The 21905-nt window shown below is 33.3% G+C and overlaps 1 protein-coding gene across 1 annotated transcript in view; it reads left to right on the plus strand.

The window, feature by feature from the left end:
* The first annotated feature begins 2825 nt into the window (after positions 1 to 2825).
* Positions 2826 to 21905, plus strand: part of LOC129223437 (cell adhesion molecule Dscam2-like) — a 157639-nt gene continuing 138559 nt past the window's right edge. The window contains exon 1 of the mRNA XM_054858050.1: positions 2826 to 2884. The gene's annotated coding sequence lies outside the window, so the exon portion shown is untranslated. The remainder of the gene's footprint in view (positions 2885 to 21905) is intronic.

A 21905-nucleotide genomic window follows, 5' to 3' on the forward strand; every position in this document is an offset into this window, starting at 1 on the left:
TAAATCGTTCTATCTTACTGCCAAACCAATACGCCGTAGATATCCCTACTTCGATGAGTCAAGACGACATGGATTTTACCTTGCAGAAGACAATCCCTCATATGAAAACCAAGCGGCAACAATCATTCATATATGTCCGTTGTAAATTTACATTCTTTAAAAGTTCCTTAATTCAAGAAATCTGTGTCTAACTGTTGCCTCTTACTCGGTGAACAGTGAGACAAAATTGCATTTTGTGTTCATTTATTTTGTCGTTTGTTGTGTTAGGGAGAAGTTGATTTTTTGGGTTTTAATAATGTTAAATGCTTTTAAATTACTGTGCCTCACCGAACCCACTCTTCCTCTCTTTTTTCTTAATCTGAATCAAAAACTTGTACAATATCCGCATATACTCAATTATAATCTATTCAGTTTTTGACCTTTTTTATTTACTATTAGTAAAAAAACTAAGAAAACGGTATAATATTATTTATTAAAAATAATATTTTTCTTAACCAAAAATCTTTAGCTAAAAGATACATAGAAACGATATGACGCTTTTTGTTTTGACTAATGAAGTTAAGGGTAAGAAGTTATTTCAAAATTTAAATTACCTTAAACACATTTTGTTGAATGTTTTGTCATGATTTTGTACAAAACATGTGTTCTACATTTCGTCCCTTCGGCGTTTGTCATTCTTTATCTAATTCCATTTATCTGTTAAAAGTTCGCGATGTGTAAATTAGATTACTTCAATTTAAAAGTTAATGCACTTCATAAAATCGATTAAAGAGGAATTCGTAAATTGTGCAATAATTTAGAAGATTAATTTAATATTTAGTGCAATTAAAAAATGTGTCTGATAGAAATGCTTTTTGAATCTAATTAAAAAAAGTACTGCAGAAAGTAACTAAATTAAAATCTTTAATTTACTTTCGAAAAGACTGTAAATCTTTGCATCTGTAATCTTTGCATCGATCCAAAGAGACATCTGGTTAAAAACGTCATTTTGACTTAAAAACGGTAGGTATCAGGTGATATATGTAATTTATTATTTAACTCTTAAAAATTAATTTTTAGCGTGGGTGCAAAAAACTTTCAGCCTCTCATCGGTTGCAAAATGACCCCGAATAATACTACTGCACGAGCTTTTAAGTGGTATGAGGGCGACAAATAAACTTGACGTGTTTGAGTAACACTACAGCAGATATCAATGGTATTGGTATAAGGTTTCTCCTGCTACGTCTTTTTTTTTTTTTGGTGCTTTTTAAAGTTTACTGTCATATTCACCTGTAGAGTTGAACTCAAGTCAAACACCCAAATTGTCAATCAACACCTTTTTTAGCCAATTAAAAGCATTCAATCAGTGGTTCTGGTTTTCTGACTGAAGTTCATCTCGACTGATGAACACGGCCGTTAGTAGCCTAGGTGGTTGAGTCTAAAGCTCCCATAACGTGGACTTGTGTTTTAATAATTTCGAAAAAAAAAAAAGACTGTTTGTGATAGTATATAATATTTCTTAATATCATATTATAGTGGTTTTCATACCACTTTGAAGCCGCGTTGACCGTTGTACCAACAAACGCTATGAAACCAACACGTTGCTTAAGTTGCAACTCCCCCAGGCATCTACAAAATAGCATGTGGTTTGTGTCTGTTGGTTAGGATCTGTATTTTTTCCCCGGGTTCGATTCCTGGGTTAAAAAAAGCCTAACTCTTCTTACACTGCAAAGTATTTTGAAATCCGTGTCCACATTTACGGGATCACGCATAGCTAACAATTCAAGCATGTATATTGAACCTGATGCACGCATGGTTACTCCGACGGTTTAAAGTTTTCCTGAAACTTTATTGTAAATACACTAGCAAGAATGTGGACGGTATCTTTTACCGTAAAATGACATTTTACTACAAAATTTTGTTTCCGAGACAAACGAGATGACAACATGAGCTTATTAAAAATGAGAAGTAAGCGGTGGAATTTGAACTTGGCTTCTCATTAATTTTAGAACGTCGAACTAACCTCAGCACCGAACGGGATTCGAGGGAAGAGCAAAGTGTTCTATTTGGCGCTGCAATTTCTTCCTTTTTTCGGTAAAATTTATTTAGATATTTTTTTCTAAACTGTAAACACTCTATTTTAAAGTAATATTTACCGCAAAATTCCCATAAAATTTTAATTGCGTGCGGTACGGTCTGAGGCATTCTTGGCGCATGCGACGAGAAACAGTGTCCAGACTAAGAGCACGTATGCTTCGACACGATTTCACAGCATATGTTTGTGAAAATGTGGACGGGTCTTAAGGGTTCATGCTAAAAGGTAGAGAGCTTTTGTGGAAAAAAATACATCCATAGATCTTTTCGAGCTTGTTTTCTCCAGCTACTTATAAAGTGTTTATCATTTATATAGTATCATCTATAGTCGATCAGTCATATACTACTTATGAAGTAAGTATCATCGAAAGCATTCCAATGAACTAGTTTTGTTTACTGCTTTTTCACCGTTAATTGCTTACTATGAAGCTTAATCTAATAAAATATTTGATGACAGTTGTAACAAGTCGTCTTGGTTCTTTTCTTTCAGCATTTGCAGATTTTCCGCATCACAGAGCACCTATTTTTACATTTGAACCTCCAAGTCCAGCTGTGTTTTCCAATTCGACCGGTGCTACTATTCCCTGCAATGCAGACGGCAGACCTACTCCCGTTATAAGGTGGTTAAAACACGATGGACAGACGGCCCCAGACTTACCGGGATTGAGGCATGTCAGACATGATGGTGCTCTCGTATTCCCACCATTTCCAGCCGAAGAATACAGAGCAGATGTCCACGCGACGATATATCGCTGCGAAGTTTCAAATTCAGTAGGAGTTGTGGGAAGTAGAGATGTCCATGTAAGAGCTGGTAAGTAGATTATGCTTTAGCAATATGTATGTGTGCTTTCACATATTTGAAGGCTTACACTTTAAATACAGTCTTTCAGTACTTTTAAGGTACTTTAAAATTCAGTACTTTTCAGTACTTTAAAATTCATGACTTAAAAAAAAATGATCATCAAACTGTACGATTTTTTTAATACTTTCTTCTGCATTCGAAAGTAAGAAAAAAGGGATTCTATTTTTAAAAAGATTCAACTTCTGAATGTTTTCCGATTTACATGTTTTATGGTGTGCCAAACCCACCTTCAACATATGAGCCAACATTTTTAGAGAAATTATATGTGAAAATGTATGAATTTATTACAACTATTTAAACCCAAGGTTGCTGGCGCTGAATGTTTCTACCGCCAATTTCTTCAATAAGGTAGTAAAATTAAGGTACTAAACTATTTTTGTTATAAATAACTGCTGTAGCTCAAGAGGTAATGAAATGGCGCAAAATGGGAAACTGGACTGGTGTACAGAAAATTACTATGCAGGCTTAAAGAATCCAATCTGAATTTAAAAAAAAAAAAAAAAAAAAAAAAACACTCTGACGACAAGTTTTTAAACACAAGAATCTTTCAGAAAATATCTTGCACTGCATTTTCTATAAACTCTGAGAAAATATTTTTTTTTTCTTGTCGCTTGCACGATATTTTCCAATATTTTCAGACTCTGTCAGATAACTCTGAACAATACCATGGGCAGATCTTAAGGAAATTCAATAATGTACACAAATCGATATAAAGGTGAAATTTAATTGGTAAATGTGCAGATATTTTTGAATACTATCACCCCAAGAGTGCGGTCTTTAAAAAAACGCTGTTGTCATCAAGCATGGCATTGATCTTGAAAAGTAATAGTGTAACACCCCCAGTAATTGGCAGGTCACCAGTGATTGGTACTTCCAACGAAAATGCCCTAAAATAAGATTTGTATCAAAAATTTTAAAAGTAGAAGGCTATAAAACAACTGAATGTACATTTAATTTCTAGATTATAACTTCAATTCATGTTGCTAAATGGTAGCACTGCATAGGAAATAGAAACAAATGTTGCTTGTTTCAAATCAGCCATTTTTGTTGCAAAGGTTTCTTCTCTGGCTTAAGGGAAGCATGCGCATCAATCCATTAAAATCTGGCTGATAAGATATTTTAATTTTTCGTTGTAAAAATTTTGTTTAGTTGAAAGGTGTTACTTTGACTGGATAGAAATATATTTTTGTCCCTTTTTGGATTTTTTAAATAATGATGGATGCCATTTAGTGGTACTTCAGTTTTGCTAGTCTCCAAAAATTTGCACAGTGCCTATAAACACTAATGTGTTGTGCAATATGTCACTAGTTTGATTTTTGATACTTCTGCAACAACAATATTATATGGGTTCTACTATTAATTTGAATTCTACAGAATATAATATTAAAGTTTTAAGAGATACAGTTAAAAACAAATATGTTTCGCTATCAGTCAGATATTGCGACTGTAGAGAAATGGTTCATTTTTTATGATCCCTTAAAATTATCGGGTCAATGTTCATTTCTGTGGAAGCAGCTATAATTCATAAAATTGAAACTGCATACCGACTAATAAAACAGCAATAATCTCGATATATCTTTCCATGCAACATTTCAAATTTATTTTTATTTCTCTAAAATGCTTTTTCAACCTCAAGATGAGTGATTTAACAGTTTATGTACAATTACTTACTTTAACATTAATTATGTTTCCTATGATGATAAAATTTGTGTGTAATCTAAAAGTGAAAAATAATGCGGTTTTCCAGTTCTAATAACATGTGCCATTTACTGGATCACAAGATGGCATACACTGAGGTATCAAGTCCCAATTACGGGTGATTTTGGTAACTTTATATACATATAGATATATTTTTTATAAAAATATCAGGTAATCTTTCATATAAAAGTGTTACCATTTTTGCCGAAATATATTTTGGACGAAAAAATCACTCCCATATTTTTCGAAACATTCAGTGTTATTGAAAGTTAAAAATTTTAAAATTTCATAATTGTAACTTAGGTATAGTTAAATTAGTATTGTGGTAAAAGTAGTACTTTCCTGTATTAAAAATGAAAAATATTGATTTAATCAACTATTTAAAATAAGAAAAGTATTGAGTATATTTGAAGTAAAATAAAAAAAGTATCCCAAAAATGGGGGACGGGAGACTCATTGCAATTCGTGCAGTCAAAAATTTATAAATAGATAAAAAGTGTTCCATTCACACATTTTTATCTGTTACGCTTTCTTTAATACACTCGTAATATAATGTTGGAACATAACTTCGCTGCATGCAATCTTCGTTGAAACTATCCAATGAATTTTTCAACAGTGTGTAAACAAAATTGTGTTTCACGTACCTAAGATAAATATATTATTTTTTCAACTCTGACGCACACACTCGCATAAGTGACGGGTTGCGTGATGTAGTACACTTAAGAGCTCCATTATCAGTACAAAAACAGGAAGCTATAAATATTGCGATGAATATTAAGACTTTTTATGAAAATTATATGATAGTGGTTATTTATGGTAACGTTGAACTTCAACACGTCATTTTTTAAGGACGTAAATAATTTGTTCTTAAAATATTACTGATACTTAATGGGATTTATTTATATAGGAAACATAGGAATTTAAAATAAGTTGAATTATGGAGACCGTTTCCAAGTTATTCATATTTAAGGCTTCGAAGTTCGAAGACGAAAATTTGAAGTATCTGAATTTGGAAATCTCTTTCAATTTTAGACAATTTTCGTTACTGATCTAAAATAGTTTTAGGATCTGCTTTAGGAAAATCATTTCCTTTACACTGATTTCTCTCTTTCTACGTTTGCTAACTGGTAGTAAAAATATTAAAATATGAATATGATTGTATTTGCTTAAATTTTGACTGAAATACTGATAAAACAATGGAATGTAATAAAATGCATTAATATTTAATGCAGTTTTCCGCTGAAATTTTTAACTTCAGTATCACATAATTCGCTTCAAGTTTTTCATATTTATCGGATCTATTTTCCTTGTAATACATTTTTACTGTATACAATTTACGAAGATCTCAAAGGCAATAATGTCATTCTATTTTGAATCAAAGTTTGCTTTTTTTTTAATTGCCAGTTTTTAAAAGGAAAATGCTCGGCCCCACACAGCTATATGGCAAAGGACTTCCTCTTATACGTTACCATCTTGCTTCATCTGCTCGATACTCTGAATTGACACAGATAGATCATATCGGGGATCATTTGGGATGGTATGATGAACATCCTATGACTTTGGTCGACTTAGTAGTTAGTTTCGACTTTAGAGTAATGGTGGTATGCGATGACGTAAGACATCATCATAGACTATTATGCCTTAATTCTAAACTGAATCGCCTCGTACATTCACGCTGAAGATGTATCAGCAGGTCCGGTTTTTCCGGTCATGTGAATTTCGATTGTTCCTTCACATTCTTTACATTAATATTTTCCAGAGTTAGGCAAAATTTTATTTCATTCTAACACCCAATTCTTAATGCGTCTATCTTTTTTTTTTTTTTTTTGCTCTAAAGTGTATGTTATACTTTCTCCTTCTAAATATCATTTTACTACACCAGAGTTCAACAAATTTATAGTTCTTCTTCCCTGGAAAATTGTGTTTTTAACCAAATTTAAAACAAATTATTAAACATCATGTACAGCTGATGCATTTCACATTTTCTTTTGCCTTGAGTGTAAATAATGTAGGTAAAAATACTTTCAGAAAGGCATTTATAAAACTAAATGGTATGTTGCCAAAGTAACAAGAGCTTGCCTGAACCTCTCATGTAGAGAAACTTTCGGCTAATTACTTCAACTCCATTCTTAAAACTCGTGGTTGTTGAAAAGCAGACAAAAATGTTCCCCCTTTAATTCCAAAATTGTATCGTATGTTAAGCGTTTAACGGCCATTTGAGGCTTAATGATCTGGAAAAGAACAGTTCGATTTATATCTTGAGCTCGTTCCCCGCATCTGCTCTCCACGGTATACAAAAATAATCCAGATGACTTTTAGCAAAGTTAAAATTATTTGCAAGTCTTATGTCTACGAAACAACCAGCCATAAATGATAGTATTCGCACGGGGAATTTAAAGTCTTTTAAAAATGAGAAACTACTATCAATATATGACTCTAGCAAAGAAAGAGTTTAGAAAATCAGTCTCACAACGTAAGATTAGGGTTCGTGGAAAGCAGTTAAACTGTTGATCTCAACGATCTTAGAAAAGAATTTCGAACATAAACGCTTTCAAAAATTTACAGAGTATAAACCGATGCATGATGTGCAATGATTTTCTGATAATATATTCTAATACTTTTTCATGTTGTAAAACATTTAACCCTCCATAAATAATTCTTCCGCTAGATTTCAATAGTGAATATGCAAATGAATGTTTGCAGATGATCAGTTTCTATAATTTTTCCTGAAGCGCAGTACTAATTTAAAATGAGTATGACAATGTATAAGTGAATCATTTCGAGTAACGTAAAATTATCAATAAATAGCTTTTAAAAGTAAATTTACAAATTATATTTACTGCCTCCTTATAAGAGTTTTTGGACTCACGTATTTTAACATGAAATGCTCTAAATATTTTTTTAATCATTTCTTCACTGCGTCCTTTTGCCATCACGATCATGTGACGGGGGGTGAAGCTACTATCTCAAAATAAAAAATGTGTTTTCGCTCAGGGGGCGTTTCTCACATTGTAATAGTAATACCAAAATATGCGATAAAGTAGGAGTAAATATTGAGTCCTTATGGCTCAAAAACCTATTGACTACTTTTCAATATTTATAATGCGAAATAAATATATTATATTGCTAAAATGATCTATATGAAATTATCTTCTGCTATTTTTTCCAAACATTTAATCCTATTGATGCAAAATTAAATTTGTAAATTATTAACCATCAAATAATTTGGTATCGAAAAGGGGTAAATACATAAAAATTTAAACAGCGACAAAAAATAAAGGAATAATAGTTATTAAATTCATTTAAACTTGCTTGGTTCAAAGCTATCTACAATTTCTGGTAGTTGTCGGAAGTATGATGCAAAATAAATTATTTGGATAAAATTAGCTCAACTTTAATGCTGCAAAACCAAATTTCTAAAAGTTTAAAAACTCTCACTTTGTCAACGTCCGACTATTTCTATCATTTCTAATATTGAGTATAACATTACTATGTAAGAAGAGCATTTTCAACCAGCACGAAGAGTTCCCTCAATACTTTCTTATTTTTCGCAAGTAAAGTGTGGAAAACTTATTTCATAACCCTGCCAGGAGAGTGCTGCCATTTGTCCTTCTAGTTTTTCTTTAAATTTAAACACACTAAAAAATGAGAAGAGGCGAAAGTTACTCGCCGTTGCTGAAAGTTTGCTTAAGTGACTGAACTTGTCGTGAAGCTGTCAATTTCCGTTAAAGAAGTTATAACATACGCTATAAAACCTATAAATTGGGGTACAGTTTGATTAGTAGAATGAGAGTCAACTTTGAATATTTTTGATTTATTATCTTATTTCTGGTTTTAACTCCTTGATTTTCAAGAAAAATATACACTTACAACGTATGCAAAAATACAACAAAATTTTGAACGCTAGCCTTGGATTTTTTGGTCTGTCATCAATAAACATTTTCTGTTTCAAGAGTGAAAGCATTTAACGAGCTTTATAATGCACTTATTGAAAAAAAGTTAAGCACGGAGAAGTAAAACTCAAAAAAAAAAAGAGAGAAAAAAAAAAAAAAGATATGTACTGCTTTGATTGACAAAAAATGCGGCAGGAAAGTAGGAAATATATTCATGCAATAAACAAAACAAAGAATTACACACAGAGAAGAAAATAATAGTAACTTTTCATAAATTATAAGTTGACGTCATATTGGAGTTACTTGCAAAATATTGTTTAACTTCGAACACACAACAAAAAGTGACAATTATTGAGAATTTGAGCACCCCTCATCTGCATACAAAGTTTACAGCGTTGAACCATGTTTTTTTTTTTTCTTTTTTTGCGGCGATCAACCGTCAGAGTCGAGTGATCGTCATTCCTACTGTAGAGTAGTTTCCAACTGTGTGAGGATGGCTACGGGTGAGAAACGTGTACACACAGCAAGGCTAACGGCTTCCCAAAGGTTTGCAATGGGGCTACGGTCGGGCGAGATCGCTGGCCACTCCATACGCGCATTACCCTTACTCTACAGGCAGTCATCAAGGATGGCAGCTCTTTGGGGACTTGCATTATTTACCCTTAAAACGTAAGCAGAACCCGTTGCAGAAACATACAATCTCACAGTGGCGTCTAGGACTTCATCTTGATACCGTATAGCCGTCACAGAACGCCCCCCCCCTTTTAGATGTGCAGGTCAGTGCGATACCCCAACGCAATCCCTACTTCGACCATGATACTTCCGCTTCGGAATGCATGACATTCAGTGATGTTCTGGGACTGTGTGCCTTGTTCTCTCCAGACCCTTTTACAATTGTCATCCGCCTGTAAAGCAAATTTTGATTCATCGGTGAACATAACAGTGCCCCAATCAGTCCAACTGACATGTTGGCGGCACCACTTTAATCGTTCTACTGTGATATTTAGTAAGTTACCGCCCCATTGCCAGGGCTAAAGCAGAAATGCATGAAATACACCGCCAGCTCAGTCAATTCCAGCCGAGGACTGCAGTTTCGTGCTTATTAGCACTCATCAGCCCGGCATAGGAGTGACTGAGCTGGAGGTGGAAAATCTCTTAAGGAAGCCAGGAGTGCCAAACAAACTAATAGCTAATACAGAATTAGCACTGACCAGACGAGTGATCGAAGCAATTTTCGGTTCAAATCGAATCTTGAAGGCGAGGCATGGTATATTCAGTAAGTTGCCGCCCTCCAGCTCAGTCACTCCTATGCTGGGCTGATGAGTGCTAATAAGCACGAAACTGCAGTCCTCGGCTGGCATTGACTGAACTGGCGGTATATTTCATGTGTTCCCCTGTGAATTGGACGGAAGGGAGGAATACAAACTGGTGGGACCCGGGCATACAGTGCATTTATGTGTAACATTCACCACACAGTAGTGGCAGATAGCGTCTTACCAATCGCCGCTGCAAACAAAAATGTCACACGTGCAGAGATCGCTCTTTGAGAAAGACCGCGCAAATCCGGGCGACCCAGCTAATACAGCTTCATATTTCTATAGTAGTGAACTCACTAATAGAGTAACGCTTCTGACGTAATTAACAATGAAACTCGCGCTATAGCATGATAATTTGATGATATTTACATGGAAAATGGAAATGCTTTATTTTGAAATGGCTGAACTGGAAACGGAAACATAACTGTTTTACTGGTAAGGTTGTCATCATTATTGTATATAATAACGAACGTTACTCACTGAGTAACGCTCTGACATCACCAACAATGAAGTTTGCGCAGCGGCATGATAATTTAGTAATATTTTTTGGTAATGTCTGACATGTAGGGAAATGCTTTATTTTGACTAGGCTTAACTGAATCCGGTAACATAGCTGTTTTACTGGTAAGACTGCGTCATTTTAGGAAAATGGAGAAACAAAATTATGGTCAAAAGTTAACGCTACTACTGGAGTTTAGGGTCAATCCTGGAGTTCGGATTAAAATTTCAACTATTAAAATATCATCAAACAGGCAATTGCTTCTTTCAAATGTAGAAACAATTTTCACCCGCCATAGCTTGACGATACTTTCCATTATTAACTGTTATTTTTTTTTAATAAACTCATATCACTCTTTTTAAACCCATAACACAAAAAACTAACCCTGACAAACCTACGTTTTACAAAATGTTGGAAAAAACGATTTTAAGAATTCAGGCAATGACACTTATTTATAATTTTTAAAACCATTTTAAGCAGCATCTATAGCATGATAAATAAAATTGCTATTTTATTACAAATTGATACTAATTTTTCTTTTCAAAATAATAAAAGAGGGTCAATTTTTAAAGATTACGTTTCACGATCTCTGGACGCTTTTTTGCATCACTTGACCGGTTGTCATCTTAGATAAATTGTTTTATCTCTCAACAAGTGAGATTGAGGAATTTCAGAATTGTTTTTTAATTCATTGCCGATATATAGTTTTGTTCTGTAACTTTTACACATATTCCAGCTTACGCTGTATTTTATCGGTTTAAAAATGATAAAAAATGGATTAAACCGCTGTTGCACTTTTTATATTGTTATACTCTTTTACATTACGTTATTTTTTATTGAAAAGATAATTTAATTGTTTGCAAAATTTTATTTTGATTCGTCAACTGTATACTTGCAAATATTGAAAGCATGCATGTATGAAAACTTATTCGAGGACAATACGGACAACAATTCTACTGAATGCAGAAATGAACACCAATACGTGTGATATAAGTTCATTGAGAATTTAGAAAACTTGACCAGATAATCAAATAAAAATAAAACTATATTTTGTATAACCCTTTACTCATAAAGGATTATTTAAAGCCACTAAAGCATTTAAAAAGATTTGCATACTACACTTTGACCACGGATTGCATGGAATTGTTAAACGTCCAGTTAAGACGAGTATGTCTTAATGAAGGAGAAAAGTAAAAATTTGATGCACTTGCTCCACTCATTTGAATATTACTCCGCTTATGTTGGAAGCTAACAAGATTTACAAAAGCTGGCATTCCGAAAAAGTAATAGGTGCGTCCATTTCCGCTTGTAAACCGGAAGTGTAACTTTCCATGTAGTCGCTGGTCAAACTGAGTAAAAATCATTTTCAAAATTACCCTGAGTTTAAAATTTAACACTACATTCTGTATAAGTGTTTTCGTCTCCCATTAAATACGACACAAAACAGTGTTATTTCCTTTATTTTATTTAAATGGCCCCCTAGTTGAACTAGCTCCTGCGTTTTATACGAGGCACCTAAGGAAAGTTTTTAAAGGTATGTAAATCAAAAAGATAAAACATTTGAATTGCAATAAATGCTTAGAACTATTCCCCTAGCATCCATAGTAATAAAATGTATTCGAGATTCCGAGATAATGATGTTAACATATATACACTGCTTTTGTTTGACTAACAATGTACCTCATTTATTCAATCCTTTGCAAACAGAAAACGAGACAAACATTTACTCAATCAGAATGTTAACTTGCCTGATGAACTATGCATGTATTCTCTGCCACGTAATGAAGCTTTATTCTGTTTGCTAGAAAATGAATGGGGTGGAAATTACTAATTATGTGCTGCAAAAGTTTATCACGGCAAAACTGACAGATCTCTAGGAATTCGAACTAATTATTCCGTTTTTTTTCCCGCTGGAAATGCATACTTCTTCGTAATTAGCTTTGGACATCCTTCTCTTAGTATATGATTAGAAATTTGGTTTATGTAATTTTTTGTGGTACTCACATATTGTTCGAACCCTCAACCATTAAAGATATAAACACGATCCAAAAAATGTTAGTATTTTATATTTCGTAACTTATATGACATTATTTTTCTTGTAACTGATGCTTAACTACTTGTATTCTGATTTATCTCTGCTATGAACATTTTTCGAAAAATAGAAATGCGTCTTACCTGATTTAGGATTCTAAAAATATTGTTTGTCGCGTATGTGGGCATCGAAATAAAATGAAATAAACTTCTTAAACAATTTATTCGTAACAGAAAGCTAAACATAAATAAATCACATTCTGGATTCCGAAATTCTTTTAACCGCGGTGCCAAGAGTAATTACGCTGAAAATAAAAATGTTCTTTAGAAGAACTTAAGATATAAACTAATTCATTTTGTGGAAATTCTTTAACAGAAACTTCACTTCTTTGCCTTCTTTGTTTAAACAAGGAAAGCAAATTTTCGGAAGTTTTCCAAACATGGCAGGCTTTAAAGCAACACATCATGGTTTCCCCTCGATTCTCCTGAGGAAAATTTCTTTATTTTTCAGAATCCTTTGTTATGATTTCTTTCTACAAATGTAGTTTATTATTTTTAGCCTCTTCACAAAAGCCCGAGTGACATAAATAAATCCTGTGAGATACAATCACGGCACACGGTGGGAGGCAGAAATAAATTTTCTCATGCTATATTTGGTGGAATATTTTCAGATATACAAAGGTGGTTAGACTATTAGATTATTTTTAAAGCACGCTGGGATTTCTTTTGCCTGATTATTTTGTTCAGGCATTATTGCGTTTATGGCTCACTGTATGGGCTCATAGCTCAAGTGAATTGTAAAGGGTCCATGTAAAGGATTTTACTATGCCTTATTATAAAAACTTCTTTAAAATTTCCTAAATAAGAAAAGTACAAGCGTTCAGCTACTATTTGTCACTAGAAAATCGCAAATCAAGGTATGACGGGTGGAAGTTGCTTCTACATTTGAACGGAGCAACTGCCTGTTTGGTGATAGTTTGATAGTTGAAATTTTAATCCCAACCCCTAAACTCCAGTTGTTAGCGTTAACTGTTGACCACTTTTTCGTTTCTTCGTTCTCCATAGATTAATCTTACCAGAAACGCAGTTACGTTAACGGATCCTGTTCAGTCTTGTCAAAATAAAGCATTTCCCTCCATGTCAAACGTTTACCAAAAAGTAATGTCAAATTATCATGCCATGGAGCGAGTTTCAATGTTGGTGACGTCCGGAGCGTTACTCGAGCACTGAATAGACTATTATATGTATGAGGAATATATATTTATCTGTATAAAAGTTAGTTGCTTCACTTTTATACTAATATAGATTACTAAATGTGATACCAATTAGCATACAAATATGCAAAAAATATATTCCATATTCAAAATTATGGGATGAAAATACATTCAAAAATACGTAAGGAACACCACATATACAATTTACGACAGATATTTCCTAACTCGTGATTTTTGTTAACTATTCATTAATAATTTTAATTTTTCGTACGGAGAACATAAAATTGCGTTTAAACTTTATCAGTTTTAAAACTCTCTCGCATTATAAAGGATCTTCCTCTCGCGTAGAGCAGAAACTTTTCAATGATATCTTAGACTAGTCGGATGTAGATATAAAGTTTTTAAGTATGAAAAACATGTGTTGGACACCTGTACCTGTATCAGAAGTTGAGCTCAGCGTAAGAAGATGCCAAACATTAATAGTTGCCTTTTATATTATCAGGTATAAGTTCCTCGAAAGTATATACTATGTGATGCACTAAATTTAGAAATCGTACATTATTATTCTTAGCATTTATGTTTGGAATTAAGAGTATAATAATAGTTTTTTCATTGTAGTAGATACAAATGCAAGTATTCGGTTAAAACCTTCAATTGAATTAAAAACCCATTAAAATCGTCCAATTAGAATACCCCTTTAAATAACCTTGACAAATAAAGAACTAATTCAATTAAGGTGTTTATCCCCGAAATGTACGGTTTTAATCTTCGAGTTGCTTCGCAGTTTGAAGAATTGAAACCGGGTTGTAACCACGATAGTTTAGAAATTATAATAAAACATGTTAACAACCATTTTAACCGGTTTACTCAAGTTTTCGCTGAAATTTAAAAGCTCCTTTCCCCTTAAATATATCAAAAACTAGTATGTTGTGGCCATCACGAAACTTTCTTCTATATTTTTCCTTTTTCTGATCCCTCCCCATGCTTGACGAGGAAGCAATATTCCTAACAAAAACAAAATTACACATGCAAAAACTTGACGACCATCCCAATGTCTGAATTATTGCAAAAGCAAAGCAAAGAGCGAAAATTGAAAGTTATTTTAAAAGCCTTGCTTGAATTAATTACAAATATTTTATTTGTTAACAAACATAAGATGGCAACAGTTAAAAATTTTAAATCATTGAGATAATATTTCCTATCATTTCCATACAATTAAAATCACGAGAAATACGCAGACGACAATCTATTACGATTTATCTTTCTTATTGTTGCATTAATAAAAATATTTTTATTCGCAAAAAAAAAAAAAAAAAATCAACACCTCTTGGAGCGATCGGCGTCAAAATTAAACCAGAGCCTGTTTACATATGGATTCACATATATTCCAAATTTCAACCAGAACGTAGCATTACTTCTTGAGATAGGGCACTCAAAATGGAAAAAAAAGAACGGGTGATTGCGCTACCCCCTTTTTAGCTGTTGACACAAAAATAAAATCAGTTCTTATACCCACTAAGGGCTACTTGCCGATAAATTTTTCTTTCATTCCGTTCATTATTTCTTGAGATACAGCAGTCACAATCGACGACAAAAAACGTTCTATAGCTCATCCCCCGTTTGAGTTATTGACACCAAAATTGAATCAGCACCTGTTCCTGTTAATACCAACATACGGACCAAATTTTGTTTGATTCCGCCAGTTACTTCCTGAGGAATAGCAAGCACGCGTAACTCGAAAAACGTCCCATTGCTCCACCCCCCTTGGAGGAATTCGCGCCAAAAACTAATGGGCACAAGTTCACATAGGGGCACATATGTGTACAAAATTTCGTTCGATTTCATGCGGTAGTTTTTGTTGTAGAGCGGCCACAAAAAACTGGTCACACACAGACGTGACACACATACATACACACACACATACATACATACACACATACATACATACACACACACACACAGACAGACAGACATTTTCCAAAAATGGTCGAAATGGACTCAGCACACCTCAAAACGTACGAATCCGTCAAAATTCGAAATTCGAAAATTTGCACGAATCCAATACTTTCTTCTATATATTAGATATAGAAGAAAGTAAAAATCGGTTGAATGTAGAAACAAATTGGATGAAAAACGGAAGTTTTTTTTTTTTTCTTAATGAGTTTCATAATATGAAGATGACGATTTCACAAATTTTATCCGAAGGAATGATCCAAAAGAAGCAAAAATCGGAACATTTACTAATCAGGAAGGGGAAGAAGAATGGAATGACAAAAAAAAAAAAAAAAATCCTACAATCGTCAGCAGGTGGCTGGCTCTGTAGTCTCCAAGAGATGGTGCTGTCGATCTCAACAATTTTTAATCTCGACCAATGTTAATAAAGGCTTTCCACAAATGTTGCTAATACTCGCAGTTCCTCAACTTTAGCAACGACAGTGCCTTTCTGAGATTTTTAATACTTGAGCCCTCTCCCCTCCTCATACTAGAAGAGCAGTACACGAATTGTTACAGAAACATTTTACTAATAATGGAGTAACAAGCCATTATGTTCAAATAACATGACCACCTCTATCCCCTGGTTTGTCGTTAAGTGGTTTTTGACTTCGCGGTTAAGTTAAATCTAATTGGTATTCTAGTGTATAAGTGTCACAAGTTTCAGCGACCTAAATGATAACTTGACACAATATATGCAAAAAATCTTTCCAGATGCATAAGCCGCAGTTGACACGTTATGCACTACCTCGATTGTGTCCTCCAGTTCATTCGGCACGTAGAACCTGAACTTGATCGGCATCGTCAAGCGCAACTGCAATATATTTGTACCATTTTTCAAAAAAAAAAAAAAAAGTGTTACGTTTAAATTCTTTTTCTTGCATTTCTCATTATACGCCCAGTTGCGCCACCCTGTCAGTGGTTGTTGCAACTTTATTTTTCTTATGTTATTCTTCTTACCACTTCTGATTAGTAAGTGTACCATGTTTTGTTTAATTCAGATTATAACTTGACAGATCCAAATAGAAATACTAAGTGCATAACCACCACTATCTGGAACTTTTTCCCCTCTTACTCTACCAAATCATTAGGAAGAAACAAATGAATAACAATTGACTTTTTACGAAAAAATGAAGAACCATTTGATCACATTAAAAACTGAAAGTGCTTCCCTACTTTCTAGTAGTGTAACATTACACTCACGACTTAAATGAAACAGTATCCTGTGTAGTGCAAACACTGGACTGTCTGTTTGCTGAACGCGTCAAAAGAAAAAAAGGAGTGAGGGTACTTGCGTGCCACTAAAGAAGTTATATTTTCTTTTGTTTATGTATTCTGGATATTGACTGCTTTGATATATTCAATAAATCTTACAAATTAATAACAATGTACCACACTCGGTACCACAATGATAACTTGAATATCTCATTTCCTGCGCTATCATTACAGGAATAGCAAACTCTTAACTAATAATATTAGAATCCTTGAACTTTTTTTTTCGTAAATTTAAGTTTAAAGTACATTTTTCTTTATAAGTCGAATATCTCTGGAATAATATTTCTGTAGTTTCTTCAACTGGTGTGCAGAAAACTATTTGGCTAGAGACAACCGATAAAAATCTAGGCATTGCAATTGAGTTTTATGAGCTTTTCGTCAAACTTTACTTCCAACGCCCAATTTTCCCGAATTGGACATTGTCAACTTATCCTCAAAATGCTTTTAGTTTATGAAGTTACTTACCTTTTCATTCCTTTTCCATCAAATACTATCAATATACTACTATCAATATACCATGTATATTGATAGTATTTAATGATACCATGTATATTGATCGTATTTTTTTTTTTGTTTTAATGAGTTTCATAATATGAAGATGACGATTACACAAATTTTTATCCAGAGGAATGATACAAAAGAAGCAAAAATCGGAACATTTACTAATCAGGAAGGGGAAGAAGAATGGAATGACAAAAAAAAAAAAAAAATCCTACAATCGTCAGCAGGTGACTGGCTCTGTAGTCTCCAAGAGATGGTGCTGTCGGTCTCAACAAATTTTAATCTTGACCAATGTTAATAAAGGCTTTCCGCAAATGTTGCTATACATAATGTTGATAGTAATTAGTATTAATATGAATATACCATGTACGTATATTGATATTAATACTAAATACTATCAATATACAGAGTTGTATAAAGATAACTGTGTGCTGTTGTTCAGAGCGCTCCATCGATCGAAGAAATGGACGAAATATTGCTAGATTTCATGAGCTAACATTTCAATTTTTACAATTAAAAAAGAAAAAGAAAAAAAAAGTTGCCGCTAGGGTGAACTAAGGTACCGCCAAGTGTATTGCTGTAAATACTGAAGAGTTAAATACTAAAAAATGCAACACACGTCAATTTTACTCACTAAAAACTTTTGTTACTTTAGAAAGAGGTTCAGTAAAACCACGATTGAATTTCGATTTGTAAAAAAAAAAAAAAAAAAAGGAAAACCAGTACCAAAGTTCCCCATGAAGAAATCTAGAAGCGGCAACAAAAAAACTTTTTTGATCATATTCATGCCAAATGATATGAAAGTCTCAGTTTTCCTTTTACTAAATTTAACAAATCTCACAGAAATAAAACTAATTACAATAAGTTTAGAGATGTTTTGTTTTCTGCCCTGCTGTTTGAGTATTTTGTTTTTAATATCATACTTATCATTTGCTTCATTGCTTCTCCGCGACCTTTTGACGGAACATTATTTTTAAATAGTTGTTTTTTCTTAACCAAAAGTTTCCAAAGTGATCCGGCCAACCAGTGTTGCCAGATTGGGGGAAATTTCCCCATTTTTGGGAAATCTGGTGCTCTCTGGGGAAATTTTGGGGAAATGGGTTTTCAGGGGAATTCTTTGGGGAAAAAAATTTTCTTGGGGAAAACCTGGGGGAAAAAACCTCGGGAAAAAATCGTATTTAAATTCGCGTCTTGACATCTGTTAGTTACATTGTTTATATCAAACAGCGTTGGTTTAGCTTTGCTCAACTTGATGGAATTCGCATTTCGCATTATGTGGAATATTATGCTACGGAATTCGCATTAACAGTTCTGCGTGAGTAACTAGTTGATACGTGAAACAGGCAAAAATGAGTGTGATGAAGAATGTTCTTGGATAAATATACACAAAAATTATAGTTTAAATGTACATACAGAAGCAGAGTAGTAAATGCGAGTAGAAAAAAAAAAATATTTGGCTATTTCTTATCTCTCGGTCAGGCGCTTGTATTTATGACTAGTGGCACCCGCACGGCTTTTCCCGTAGTAGAAAATTAAAAGGTATTTTTGTTCCCCTGTATATTTAAATAATGCATGATGAATTTCTCACCAATTGGCTTGCCCACGTTACGGTTCCACATTATGATAACTTGGTAATTTAGTCGTCAATCTTATAATAATTTTGCTCGGGAAAATGTTCTTAAAATTGGAATAGAAAAAGAGCAAAGTCGAATTTTCGAAAAATCGCTTCGAGGTGCACACCCACATACTACAGAATAATATTGTGCCAAATTTCATGAAAATCGGTCGACCGTTCTAGGTGTTATGCGCGTCACAGAGATCCTGACAGAGAGAGAGAGAGAGAGAGAGAGAGAGAGAGAGAGATTCGGACCGAGAGATTTTCAGCTTTATGATTAGTTAAGATAAAAAAGGTAAAGATCAAGAAGACAAAAAAAAAGCGAAAATGGAAAGAAAAAAAAGTTGGGGAATGTTATAAGAAAATTTGGCTATTTGGGGGAAAAAAATTCCAGAGACAAAAATGTCAGGGGAAGTCGATTCATTTTATGATTTTTGTATTTGGGGAATTTTGATAGAAAACATCGCTTTTTGGGGAAAAGTTGGAAGGGAATTGGGGAAATCTGGATTTGACCATCTGGCAACACTGAGACCAACACAATCTTCATGTTGACTTCTGAGGGATGGTGTTGCTGATACAAATCAAAACCCACATCAGTTGTATTGCTACACACTATAACATATACTTGAAATTTTACGCTAGATTCGCCTGCAAAACGGGTGTACTGCCCGAAATGCTGATCTTAAGCTAGGTGAAAAGTAAATTTTACAAAGTTCAATGTGTTTTTGATGAATCATAAGTATTTATACCTTGCTGTAACAACACCAAAACCTAAATTTTCGACTCTTTTTGTGATCTACTTTTTAAAATTTTATCTGGTATTTTCTTTTTTGCTGTTTTCTTCGATGTGCGAAATGTTATAGCAAATGCATTGGAAGCACATTTATGCGCTGTTTTCAATGAATTGAATGTAACTGAAAGAGTAATTGAATTATGCAGGGAAACTGAAAGTTCAGCTAAACTTATTAAAGAAAAATATTTAGATACTATATGCGCACTTTACCCCCCAATTATGTAAAAAATATGTTTAGGTTTATTTAAAATAATTGTTCGAATTTTTAGAAAACTATTTCATATACTTTGATATGTACTTCCAATATTATAAACTAATTTTATTTTATTTAAGCCAGTTTTTAAAGCGGCTAAAAATGTTTAAACAGTTTATAATCAAGTAAATTTAGTTGTAACGTGAAAAGTTCTATACTAGTTTCGATTTTCATTTCTTATTTTAGAAATATTTTATACAATTTCTATTTTTTTTGACCTGGATGATATCGCTGCACAGTAACTCCTAAATATTTTCTGCTCTGATTATATCTTAACAAATTTCATTATCATTAAATTTGGTGTGGGGGACGGAGCTTTCACCCTCCGAATGCATTACCAACTGATTTCTCAAAACCACCAAAATCCAATTAGTAGAACTTTTAAAACGTTTCTACTCTTTTTATTGACTGTGAAAGCTGAAAGATTTGCTTGAACACGTCCAATCATTAATTAATTTTTTCGTCACTAAAGCTTTGAAGAAATTTCTACGATAGCATGAAAAGCTGTTTCAACCATGTCATGTGAAAGCAATTTAATGCTTTTAATTTAATTTAAAATTCGAAAAAAATGTAAACAGGATGTATTGGTTCCTTTAATGAACTTAAGCAGTAACGGAAATTAATTCTTCTAACCGTAACTAGTGAATGCTACCATTATATTATCCTCATTAATTATTTTCAAAATGTTTTAAAAGTGTAGTAAACTTCCGTTAATTAAAAGAGTATTTACCTGCGATTTTTTTTTTGCTTCAAAGCGGTTTTTTTAATAATTGCTATAATTATATGAACCCGGGAACTTATAGTTTTATGGGAAAAGTTTAGTCAGCGTAAAGTGTAATAGATAATAAATTATCTTATAAGGTTTTCGTTTAACTGATGCGCTGTATTGCTAGTTGTTTTCCCCCTTAAAAATTACGTCATGCTGTCTGCGTGAATGCACATGTTGTCTCTACATATTATTCATACAATCTCTGTTTTTTTGTTTGAACGTTTTTGAAATCTAAACTAGTCATTTTATACAGTACACACTCAGATTACAGATTGGAAATGCAATTTTAATTCTGAAAATAGGTTCCAGTTGAATGAATGTGCACTAAAATGTGTTCCGAATATGATCCTCTAAAACGAAAGTGCACCAAAATGTGCTTCGAAATGTCCTGCTAAGTATATTTTTTGAATTTAAATCCAGGAACACATTTGAGAAAATATTGGGAATACATTTGGTTACGCAGCTAAATTAATCGATTTTATTCATTCAGCTTTCTTTAACCACCAGTCCACGGAATCTCTCAATATGATACTATTTGGAACTTAGTTGCAACGAATCGCTGTCAGTTAGTTAACTTGGCGAATGCCGACAAAAATAGCCTTCCCTGATCGAAGACTGTCCATTGTCGGCAGTTGACAACAGCCCCACGAGATATCCGATGAATTAATAGCAAAATCTACTGGTGTAATCAACTGAGTGTTCCATAAGTGCTATATCAAGTGTGTAACTAAGTAAGTTAAGCACACGGGGCTATAAGCAGAAATTACTAACTTTCGGGAGCAAATCCAATACATCGATAAGAAAAACTGAAGCAAAGATTGCAAAACAAATGGTTCAGATTTGCAGAATGGTTCACACATTTTGCATGAAACTAATGATAATAGCAAATCAAAACAAAACTGATTTCCTCCAATATTTTACTTAAAATGCTCACACCTGGTTTGGAACCCTTGTATAAAGAATAGAGGGCTTCACTCTTTCTATTTTTTATCCTTTCTCATTTATTGTGCCAGTGATTTTAAAATGCCCTCCAAAACGTGTTAAAATGTGATAAGTTGCAAACAAGTATTATGAAAGTGTTCTTACAAGTCGTTTGAAAACTGTTTAAAAAAAAATATTTG

This window comes from Uloborus diversus, chromosome 5, assembly GCF_026930045.1.
Source record: "Uloborus diversus isolate 005 chromosome 5, Udiv.v.3.1, whole genome shotgun sequence".
In the NCBI taxonomy this organism is placed as follows: domain Eukaryota; kingdom Metazoa; phylum Arthropoda; class Arachnida; order Araneae; family Uloboridae; genus Uloborus; species Uloborus diversus.